Here is a 10,715-nt window from a genome sequence, read left to right on the forward strand (position 1 = left end):
GTTTAACATTTATCTGCAGAGGCAAATACTGAACTTGGGAATCGTTTCTTCCCATGATCAGAATCCTGGCACACCTCATCAACCTGCCAAGTGCACAGACATGCATGAAAAGCCTTTCATGTGTTCCATCTTCATGGAAGAGGGAATTCCTGAAAGGACTATACTTTCAGTTCAATCCTATGTATATGTACTTAGAACTAAGCCCCACTGTGTTCAGTAGGACTTACACTTAGATAAATGTCCATAGGATTGGAATTGGCTATTCTTCCACATTGCAAATTGCAAGGCAACTAACAAGTGGCCGAATGCGTTCCGAAACTGCAGAGTATGTTTTGCAGGCAGCACAGTACAATACTTGGGACTTTGTTTCAGATGGAAAGGAGAATTCTATCCCGGTGTTTTAAAAACCAGACCTCTGCCAAACATTTGCAAACTGGAAGGCAGAGTGCAGAAAAATCGACTGTAATCCTGCCAAAGAGAATGAAGCTTGCTTGATTTAAATGGGTGTGTTGAGCCCTTTCTTACTGTTTTCTCAGGAGGAAGGAGTGAAAGCATTAACTTTGGCTGCAGCTTGCAGATACTAATACCGTGGTTGCCCGGGAGACTAACAGCCCTTAATTATTGCTGCATTGTCCTCTTGTTCTCCTCTGGGCTTCTCCTAGCTACCTGAACAACCTTGACCCCTGAGTGACCTGCAGATGAGATTATTTACACTTATTGGCAGAAATTTCTCAATTTATAGGCGAGTATCTACAGTAGGCCAGCTGTCATCATCACATCCTGTGGCAAGGAGTTCCATAGACTAGTTACATGCTGGGTAAATAAATATTTTCTTTTGTCTTTCCTAACTCTCCCAACACTTACTTTTAGTGGCTGTCCCCTGATTCTGGTGTTGTGCGAGAGGGAAAAGAGCCTCTCTTTATCCACTCTATCCATCACCTGCATAATTTTGTATCCCCCCTCAGGCACTTTCTTCTATGAGCCCCAAACACTGTAATCTTTCCTCACTACCCTAGCCCATTAGATTATACAGAATTTTACATATTTAAATAAAGCATAAGTTACAACCATACAACACTAAAATAAATACAGTAAGGTAAACAGTAAGTTTTGGACTTACTGTCCAGAAGCTCACCTCGTAAAGTAAACCTCTTGAGCTTAAGCAAAATTTGATCATTCCTACCAGCAATACTGGCAGAATCCATGGTAGGAAGGATATGAGAGGACCTTGATTGATCCTAGCAGTAGGGTTATATATCTGCCCAGCAACATTTTAATGCTATTCTTTCCAGTCCAAACCCTAAACCAGTGTTTCTCAAACTGTGGGTTGGGACCCACCAGATGGGTCGCAAGCCAATTTCAGGTGGGTCCCCATTCATTTCAATATTTTATTTTTAATATAAGACTTGATGCTACCATGGGATGTGACTGCATTTGGGGAAATGTTACAGATCTATACCTTTAACAGGCTATTGTGTTTATACTTTTAGCAATGATAGTAAATGGGACTTACTTCTGGGTAACTGTGGGTAGGATTGCAGTTTAGGATTGTTAAAAAGTTTCCCGCTAAATGACTTCACTTCTGGTCATGACATCTCTTCTGGTGGTTCCTGACAAATTCTCATTCTGAAAAGTGGGTCCCAGTGCTAAAAGTTTGAGAACCACTGCCCTAGACCAGGGGTGCTCACACTTTTTTGACTTGAGAGCTACTTTGAAACCCAGCAAGGCCCGGAGATCTACCAGGGGGGAAGGAAGTGTCTGACAGACACCCCCTTTAATGTATGGAGCCCCTGCTGGAGTCTAGTCAGTTTCGTCAGTTATGTTGCTGCATGCCTGAAGAGCAGCTAAAGTGTCAGTTTCAGTGTCAGTTTAGTGTCAGCTAAATATGTTAGTTTCGTCTAGTCACTAGGCGAAACTGACATATTAACAGTTTGGAGAGACAGGGCTCCGCGATCTACTCATTTTGCCTCACGATCTACCGGTAGATCGCGATCCACCTATTGAGCACCCCTGCCCTAGACAATCCAAACTTTCCAGAATGATGATGTCACTGGCTGATGCAACCTTGCTCACCTCCTCACATCTGGAAAATTACAACTGTTGCCAATCATGTAGTTAAACTTAGCGTTCTCAGCCTTGATGAAGAGTTAGTACTAAGAGATACCCAGGTAGCCAGTCTGGAAATTTTGATAAACTCTTCCTTTCATGCACAGCAAGGCACATTTTCCCTGCTGCTAAAAATGGCCTGCTAAAATGCTGCTAAAAATGGCTTAAACAAAATGAAGTTTAAGCCAGGATGGATTTCTCTCTCTATAAAAAGGAAATATTCAATAAAGTGCCAAGTCATAACTATTTAGTACAAAATAATCCTGGGATTCTGTCATAATGGATCTAAGCCAGTACTGCTGAATTATTCATACTTATGGTTTGTAGACTGTAATACTTTTAGCAGAAATTACTTTTAAGTTAAGGTGCTGTACCTATGAGTACAGGTTAATACAAGGTCAAAGTTACACCTAGCAACATCCCAAAAGGTATGATTCTTATGTTACAATGATCTAATTTAATATATCAGGATGATGCAATAGCACAGATGCCTAGGCTGAGGGCAGAGGATAAAGAATACTGTACTTGGAATTACTATGCAGTGTGCTTCTTTGCAATTTAGCATTTTTTTTTGTACTACTATCTGCAGAATCTAAGCTTGATTACTACCTTAATGGTTTGAGACATGTATATAAATCCAAGAAATGTTATATGTATATGAGCTTCCTTATACTGACTCAGACCATTTAGTTGTTTTGGTCCTAGTATGGTCTGCTCTAACTAGCCACAGATCTCTGAGGTCTCTGAGGCCTTGCCTCAGTCCTTCTTCCAAAGAACGTTAAGTGGAGTTAAGGACTGCGCTTGGGACCTTCTGCTACAAAGCATGTGTTCTCCTACTGTGTTTTTCTTTTCCTGAAGCATAACCTTGCACACCTCACACTAAAAATGACCAACAAACCTGGCTGAAAGCTTGAGCTGTTCTCTCCAGAGCAGTTTTTCAGTATTGTTTGTTTTTAAAAATAAGTTATATTTGTTTCTAATAAGCTGTAATTTAGTCAAAATAGGGGGAGAATAAATGGATTGGCTTAGGATCAATTCTACGGAATAGACTCTTAATGGGAGACTGCTATTTAACCCTCTTTTGTCTGCACTTGCCTCTGAATGAACGGACTATATTCCCTTCTACCAGTGACCAATACAGATGACTGCTATGCAACTCATCAATTCAGCAATCCACAGCAATGTCTTATGCAAAGTAAGTGGCAAAGCTGTGTCATTATATTCTGTGTATCACTTTCCAGGACCATTATGAAAACACTGGGGTGCTATGAGCTAGTAGAGGGTTCTTTGGTGTCGGAAATGGCTTTAGGATGGTACATGATAGCTGTCTCACATCCTATCTATGCCATATCCTTTCTCCATTCATTTCTGAGCTGCACAATTATCACAAGAGGCTGTTCTCAATCTAATTATGCTGAAATATCCATCTTCAAATGCACAAGCTCCCACATTGGCTTGCAGCATAATGTGTTGTCCATTATGCATTCAAAGAGCAAATATCCCATCCTCAAAGTTTGTTTTCAGGAAGAGCAAAGTAGATGGCTCTACTACTGAACATTTACCTCTCAAACTTTCACCACAGACCTTTATATGGCATTCAGTGCAATAATGATAATAATAACAATGTGATAATAATAGTTCTCTTAGAATTGGAAGAGACTTTCTAGCTAATACTATGCAATTTAATATTCTGTTCACTGTACTGATGTTCACAAGTATGATATTTGCCCATGTTCTGTTGCAGTATCAGTACATGAACAAACACTTTGCACTATGTATTTCATCTCACTAGTTCTTGATTCACTTGAGCACTGTAAATGAATTTTTAATTATTTTTAAAAGAAATGCTGAACCCCCAAAATGGCAATTTCGACATATCATTTCAACTTCAGAGAGAGGAATGAGACTATGGAACTATAGATAACGTTGGAACTATATCTATAAGCCCAAATCTGGTTTTCTCAAACAGCAGGCCCCTTCAGACTGCACAGCAAACTCCTTCTGAAAGGAAGTTGAGGTTTTCTGGGACCAGAGTATACTTTGTTAGACGTAGGAAGTGGGTGGTGTATGTGCCCTGAGCACAAAGAGAAGAAGACAAAATAAAGTGTGTGTGTGTGTGTGTGTTTACAAAGAGAGGCCAAAACATCAAGTAATACAAGAAGCAGCAGCAGTTTATCACAAAACGAGTAGCCCAATCCTAAGTTCCCCCAATCCTAGGAACAACAGCACCAAAATGGCGACTGCTCTATCCCAAAGGCATGGGGAAGCCACCAGAAGTCTCCTCGGGAAAAGGACAGTTTTGTCCTCTTCCCCTAAGGAAAGCCCCAGCCCCTGCAGTGGGGTTTCTCAGGCCTGTGCCGGCTATTTTGCCTTTTCAGCCCAACACGGAGGACAGGATCCGGCAGAGGAGGCCTCCACTGGTCCCACACCCCTACCAGCCCAGCCCCTCCCCTGTTCCACCCCCCCCCATTCCCAGAACACACCACCTGGCCCAAAAGACTGCACCACTGCCTGGCACTCTCACCTATCTCTGGCAGGTGTGTGGTGTCCTCCAACCAGCTCCGGGCCCAGCGCTAATTGGTGCTGGCCCGGAGCTGGCACTCCCTCCCCCCCATGGTGCTATAAATGTGCCATAAAGCATGGTTGCAACACCTAGCACGAGTGCTAATGCCCACAGGATTGGGCACAAATGAATGCAGAATCCTATCAAATGAATTCAAGCCAATCAGCATGGGTATGACTGCTCTTGACAGGAGCTGTTGATAAACAGGTCTAGCAAGAGAATGTGTCTTCAAGCCCCTTAAGACAATGCGTACTTTCATGAATCAGCCAATCTAGAATTTGTCTCCTAGGACATCCTGTTGCAGACTTTAGTTGCCAAATCTTGAATGATTCAAAAGGAAGCTCCAGTGTGGCCAAATTGGCATTGATCAGCAAATTTGATGCTGCATTGCTTGACGTTTTGGACTCCCTTTGTGAAAAACACACACAGCCCACACACAAAACCTCAATGTCTCTTTCTCTCTTTTTATACTTGGAGTATGTATACAGGTCTACTTGCCTAAGTGGTTGCTTCATATGAATGTCAAAGTGAGTTCTGACCTTTGAAAGGTTATACCATTTATTACTCTACAAATAACACAAAACTGTTTGTTTTCTTCCCCTAAGGCCTGGAAGCTCTGCTTTTAGTTATTTTATTCAGCTGCTATTCTCTGGGAAGAAGGATTTCCAAGCTTGTGGAATACTAATTTCTAATTATAGCTGTTTACAAAATATGTGATATTCCCAGCTGTGGTGAATTTTGGTGTGTCATTTCTAGTAACTTGGAATGTTGCTAGATGCTGAACAGATTTTGAGTGCAGGGTTAATTTTATTAATGGGAAATATATGTGGTTTTCTGATGTTTATTGGCACCTTTAGACTGCCATGGTTGAGAAAGTAACATGACAACAACAGAGTGGGGCAGAATGAAACAGATGTAGTTCAGAAGTGAAAAAGAAGCTGCAAACATATTTTGATGCTATGTGATTATGCCAAGTGTGCCTTTTAAATTTGTCATTAAATACTGATACAATGTGTTATATACTGTCACTGTGTTATTTCACTAAATTTTATAATTTTGTATACTGTAACACTCAAAGAAAATTAAATACTATAAATGAACCAAGCTGTCCTGTGTTTTTTTTGTTTTTTAATCCCAATGAACGTTGAAATAATATTTTTATTCCAAAATAGACTACCTGTAAGTACTGTTTACCCTAAAAAGTAGCTCATCAAAAAGTCAAAATCTGAAGACAAACAATATTTGAAAAAAATATAAATTTAAGAACATCAAAAGAGCCCTGCTGGATCAGGCCAAAGGCCCATCTAGTCCAGCTTCCTGTATCTCACAGTGGCCCACCAGATACTTCAGGGAGACAAGAAACCTGCATCATTTTGCCACTCCCTTGCATCTGGCATTCTGAGAGAGGTTACCTATAAAACTCAGAGGCTGCTTATTTGTTGAGGGGTAAAGTCATGCCCATGCTTCTCGCAGTGACTTTTAAGGATTTTCAAGCTGGAAATGTGAGACAGTACATTTAATATCTAGAAAATAAAGGCTTTTTACTGTACTTGAAAGCACTATTCCTGAACAGTCACAACTGCGGCATTTTCCCATGATCCATTCATTTCAGTCAGATCAGTATCTAGACGAAGACTCTTCATGAAGCATTCTGCAAACCAGATAAAAATCTCAGTCATTTCAAAGGATCCCTTTCACAGTCACTAGTTCAGTCAACCCTGTTTTAGTCTCAATCTCATTTTATTTTCCTAATGCTGTCATCGAAGAAGCTGCAACTGCCCGAATTCTCCCCTTCTGTGTATCTTTGAAATGCATTGTTATGGAACTCATATGCTGGGCTATTTTGAATCAGTTTTGTAAAATGTGAAACAAGAGAGATACCTGGCTTTCACATTCAGTTTTCAAATTGCCAAACTTCTTTCAGCCTCCAACTTTAAATCTGAGGACCTGAAAATGTTCAGCAAGTAGCTCAGTCATTTTGATGGAAATATTATCATTTAAAAGTGGTCTGTTTTTTTTACAAAGTGAGTTCAACTGCCATAGAAAACCTATGTGTTAAATTAAGTAGGTTGTGAAAAATTCAGCTTTAAACAATGTCTTACAGCTCAATCCTATGCATGACTACTCAGAAGTAAGTCTAATTGTGTTCAGTGGGGCTTAATCCCAGGTCAGTGTGCATAGGATTGCAGCCTCAATCAAGAGGCTGGAGAAGCTGCTATAAAGCAGCTTCACATTAACTGAATCTTGGACTAGATCAGGGGTCTCCAAATCCCGGCCCAAGGGCCAGATGCAGTTTGCAGTGTGTCTCTATTTGGCCTGTGGCCAGCCTCTGGTCCCCTGAGAGCCTCTGACCCAGTTGACCAAATACAACCAGAGCTGTGCTTGTAGGGTGGGGGAATGGGGGTCTATTTAAGTGTGTGCTTTATTTCTGTGGTGTGTGTGGGTGCTTGGAAAAATCCTGGAAATCTGAGCCCATTCATTCATTCATTCATTCATTCATTCATTCATTTAAGTTCCATCTCTAATGTACTTATTTAAATTTTATATTTTAATTTTTTTTTTCTGGCCCTCGATACTGTGCCAGATATTTGATATAGCCCTTTGACCAAAATGCTTGGAGACCCCTAGACTAGATAATCACTAAGATCTCATCTAGTTCTACTGTCCCCAATTGGGCCCTTAGTGTATGTAGAAAAATGACTTCTACACTCTCCTCCCCATTTTTTTTCTCCCCATAGCCATTGCTTCCATTTCACTATTTATGCCCTCTTTTCCTGCATGAACTACTGTGTGCCCAAATAATTCTAATTAACGCAAAAACAAAAATGCAGGATTCATAATGATCCCAATTGCAAGCTTATATTTGCTCTTTGAAATAAGGCCTACTGAATAATGAGCTTATTCATGAGTGAACACACTGTAGGGATTACAGAAGTAAACTGTTACCACATTGCAGTATATTTAGGATCATAAATTTTTGACATTTTGTTTGAAATATTTTAGGGACTTCTAAGCAGTGAATATTTGTGATCGCTTATTTAAGCCATAGCTTGCATTTAACCCTGACTTTTCAGAAAACCAGAAGTGCCTATTCAAAGCCTTTTGTGGCGCTTAACCATAGCAAATGTGCACAGATTTTATCTTGTTATTTATTTCTGACCCCCAAGTATCCATCCCTGAATAGATGAATGGAGATTTATCTGGATATTCAATTAACTGGTCTAACTGTGCCACTAAGGGGCAGTATACTACAAAATTTATTCAAGTTATGGCAATTTTGATGGTCTCTAGATATTAGTAAATGTTTAGAAATTTTACTTCTTAGAAATATAAAACAGATGATTGAGTTAAATTTTAATAAATTGTTACATGATATATCTTTTGGATTTGGATAGGTGGGCTGCAAAGGGTATCTGCCCCTTTGGGGTAAGATTCATACACTTAAAATGAATATTATACCACAATAATTATTTGTGCCAAAACAATATTGTGGACTAACCTAGAATTGAAGATTGGAAAGGAATCTTCTCTCTGGAAGTCTTCAACTGAGATAGCAATCTTTCATTTACAAAGTAATCTGTCAAAATCAAGAGGGGGTTTTGTTTGTTTGTTTGTTTGTTTGTTTGTTTGTTTGTTTGTTTTCTAGGCTAATAGTGAAATAGGAATTATTGCTACCAGCAGAATGGCAATACTGTATTTATAATTATGGCAGGTATTAGAGCAGTGGTTCCAATCTGTGGGTCGGGACCCACTGGTGAGTTGCGACTGTTGGTACATACAAGAAGGGTGATGGTAAGATCAGATAACTAGTTGCCTCAAGTATTCAAAAATCAGATACTGTAGCTGCTAATTACCCTGCAAGGAGCTCAGCTCCTGCAGTTTGCAAGCATGTGTTAATATAGGGAGATAAATGTTTGAGAGTCTTTTTCTGGTTATTATTACTTATAAATAAAATATTTTTTTCTTTTTTTTCTGAAATATTTTTTCAGAGCGCGATACCATAATCTTTCGAGTCTTTCGAGACTGAAGGTTGCCAACGAATTTTTTTCTTTCTAGATTTTTTTTTAAAGGTAAAATCTGATAAACATAGGTGGGTTCCAATACATTGTCATTTTAAAAAGTGGGTCCTGGTGCTAAAAAGTTTGGGAACCACTGCTTTAGAGCAGAGGTTCTTCACCTTTTTATGATTACCCACACTCAATGGATTGTCCAATATGTGCCCATGCCCCTGTCACCAAACTGTCAAAAGTCCTAATAGGTACCAGTATGATTTCAAAAGATGCCAATAGCTTGGTTTCACTTTACATACGGATAGCTCGGAACTGAACACCTCAATCCGTAATGGTGATAGTTAATAATCAAACAAGAATTTTAAAAAATTGTTCAGATATCAAGTCCTATACTCCCATCATTTGGTTCATTTGGATACCCCTAGTTAAGAATACTCGTGTTAGACTACTGGTTCCCAACCTGTGGTCCACGAGACCCTGACAAGGGGTCCATGAGGTCGCAGGGGAAAAAAATTGCCATTAATCACCTCCAGTGTCTTGCTGAGCAAGCAATCTCCACCAAAGTGTCAGCTGTGGCTGAGGGCAGTCCATTCTCTGTCCTCTCTGATAGTCAGTAGGGGCGTGCTTAGGAGACAGACCACTTCAGAGGGCGGAGGCCAGACCACCAGCCCCACACTATATCCAGGGTTGAATTCGAGCAGGCTGAAAGTCCTTGGGATAAGGAAACACAGACAGACAGACAGACAGACACACACACAGACGGAGAGCTTGATATAATCCTGTACAGTCTCTTTTCCCTGTCTTGGCCTTCAGCTCCTAAGGAGAATTTCTTCCCCCCCCTTTTGCTCTGTTCTTTTAAGTTGTATTTTTTTTTACCTTTTCACTACTAAAGGATTGAGGAGAAAAAAATAAATATATAACCACAACCAGCCTAACCATGTTATCAGTACTCCTCTCCTAATGTGCCCTATAGGATAGGAACTTGACCAGTCCTTTTTTCTTTTTTTGTGAGAAACTTTATTCCAATGCCCTTTATTCCAATGCCCTGCCCCATGCCCAAATTAACCCATTTTTCCCTGGCCCACAGGTGTGTACACTTTTGATCCCTGTTGCATATATGCAACGTTGGGCAGAAATGGCTTAAGAATGGCTAAGATCCTATTCACACTTTCCTGGGAGTAAGCCCTATTGACTCTGATGAGACTTACTTCTGAGTAGACATGCCTAGCCTTGGACTCTGAGGCTGCAATCCTATCCACACTTTCCTGAGAGTAAGCCCCATTGACTATAATGGGACTTACTTCTGAGTAGACCTGCACAGGCTAGGACTTAATGTCATTTAAACTAAATGCACACTGTAGAATCCATCAGGCACAGACATGAGTTCAGAGAGAGGGGAGGCGTACTCTAAATACAGGCTGAACGGGACGCATCTTTCCATCAGCCTGCATTCGGTTTTCCACCACCCCTGTCGTCACAGGCGCGACACTCTGTGTCTTTGTGACGCAACGCCACACGCACCCGGGCTGGGCACAGCTGTGGGACTGCCCTGCTCCAGGTTGTAGTAGGTCACAGATGCCCAGGAGAGCCTTCCCAACTGCCTCCTTCCCTTGCCCTCTTATCCACGCACGATTTCCTCCAATTCACTGGTGCACATACGTGTTGCGGGAAGCCCAGACTAAACGTGACGTCATACACGTCTCATAGACGTCACCATCTACTTAGACACCCCCCCTATTAAAATAGTAAGGGGGGGGCTTTGATCCATCCTCTGGGCAGAAGAGAGGGCGCTTGACCCTTTTGCTTGGCGTTCCCGCGCAGCCCTTTGCTTCCACTTGCTGCAGTGGGAGGGTTGGCAGCAATGCCAAACTTCAAGGCACTGGGTGCGAAGTCCAGGTCCAGCCAGAGTCCGGATGCCCCCGAATGACTCAGTTTCCCAGGATGCCTTGGGCGACCCGGGGGCGGGGCTTGCAGGTGGGGCTGCACACTGCCTGCGGAGCGAGTGTGCTTGGCAGAGCCTGGTTGCTGCTGCTGCT

The sequence above is a fragment of the Tiliqua scincoides genome, chromosome 4, assembly GCF_035046505.1.
Source record: "Tiliqua scincoides isolate rTilSci1 chromosome 4, rTilSci1.hap2, whole genome shotgun sequence".
Lineage (NCBI taxonomy): Eukaryota > Metazoa > Chordata > Lepidosauria > Squamata > Scincidae > Tiliqua > Tiliqua scincoides.